Raw genomic sequence first — 1,496 nt, 5'->3', positions numbered from 1 at the left:
TGAATAAACCTGCTCCTTGTGGTTCGACCCTTACTCACCCTAGGTTAGTGAGGTAAATTATTTGTTGAATAATCTCTAAACCTCACATATTGATGAACTAGATAAAGTCCTAAAAATCATTATTTAGAACAGTCAAATAAGGGATTATCAACTGGTGCCGTTGCCGGGGAGCACGGTACATCAGTGAAAAATATTTTTTGTTCAATTGTTTCTGTTTAATATTCGTAAAGCTGAAGGATTAAAATCCCTCAACTTATTACACCACTAATATCTTTGTTGAGATTTATGTTAGTAACAAGATCTAAAGCTTGTGGAAGAATAGAAGAGGAGGTGACGCAACCAAGGTACTTATTTCCAGATTCATCAATCACAAAGCAATATCAAGAGAAGCAAAGCATGGTAGAAGAAGGACATCCACATCAAGATAGAAGGAGAAAAATGCTAGATAGATCAACACCATCATGGAGTATAAGACAAACTGATATAAATATAAATGTGGGAGAAGGAGTAATGTTCAGGTATGACAATGCATTGATAAATTATTTACCTGAATTCAATGGTCATACTTCACAGAATCCTTTAGAATTTTTAGATGATTTTCATATCAGATGTTCCTCTCAAAATGTACTAGGTCTATCTACTAAAGCTTTAAAAATGAAATATTTTCCATTAACTTTAAAAGATACAGCTTTTGCATAGTATCAAAATTTAGGCATTACATTTAGATCTTGGGAAGAAATGCAAAATAAGTTTTTACAAAAAAAAATTCCCCTTTCCAAAACAAATTTTTACAGAAGAGAAATTTATAATATTCATCATCATGAAAATGAGGCATTTAGTGAGGCATGGGAAAGTTTAATGATTTGATTAGAAAATGTCCTCATCATGGTATTGAAAATTGTCAATTAGCTCAAATATTTTATGAATCATTGTCAGATTTTATGAAAAATAAAATAAATCTAGCTACTGGAGGAACTTTTTATACTGCTTATGAAGATGAAGTTTTTGATATGTTAGAGAGAGTAGCAGAAACTGACTTGCAGGAAATAGGAGCAAACCACAATGGAAGGAACTCACAGCCAAAAAGAGGAGGTGCTTTGCAGGTCAACATCAAAGAATCAGAATTACATGCAAGAATCAAAGAGACCAACCAAAAATTAGAAGAGCTAACCTCAACCTTGAAAAATGCTTTTCTAAATAATTCTCCTATTGTTAAAGCTAAAATCTGCTCTCTCTGTTTCAGCAAGGATCATGAAGATGGAGCTTGTCAGCTGATAGAGGAAGAGGTCAATGCATTCAATCAACAACAATCTTCTTGGGCTGGACAGAACAGAAACAACTATAATGCAGAAAGCTTCAATCAAGGAAATAAACCCCAATTTCAACCAAAACTCCAGTTTCAGAATCGACCTCAACAACCCTATCAGGTTCAACCACAACCCCTTCAAGATTTTTCTTCACTAACTCCTATGATTTCAGATATGATAGAAAAACAG

The 1,496-nt window shown here is 33.6% G+C and overlaps 1 non-coding gene across 1 annotated transcript; it reads right to left on the bottom strand.

The window, feature by feature from the left end:
- Window positions 1-790: 790 nt before the first annotated feature.
- Window positions 791-890, bottom strand: LOC144711537 (small nucleolar RNA R71). Its single transcript, XR_013583590.1, has one exon. It is a non-coding gene; the product is annotated as a small nucleolar RNA R71 (small nucleolar RNA).
- Window positions 891-1,496: the final 606 nt, after the last annotated feature.

The sequence above is a fragment of the Wolffia australiana genome, chromosome 13 (assembly GCF_029677425.1).
Source record: "Wolffia australiana isolate 7733 chromosome 13, ASM2967742v1".
NCBI lineage: Eukaryota > Viridiplantae > Streptophyta > Magnoliopsida > Alismatales > Araceae > Wolffia > Wolffia australiana.
Note: the sequence above shows the minus strand (reverse complement) of the source record. Positions and strands in the feature narration are given on the sequence as shown.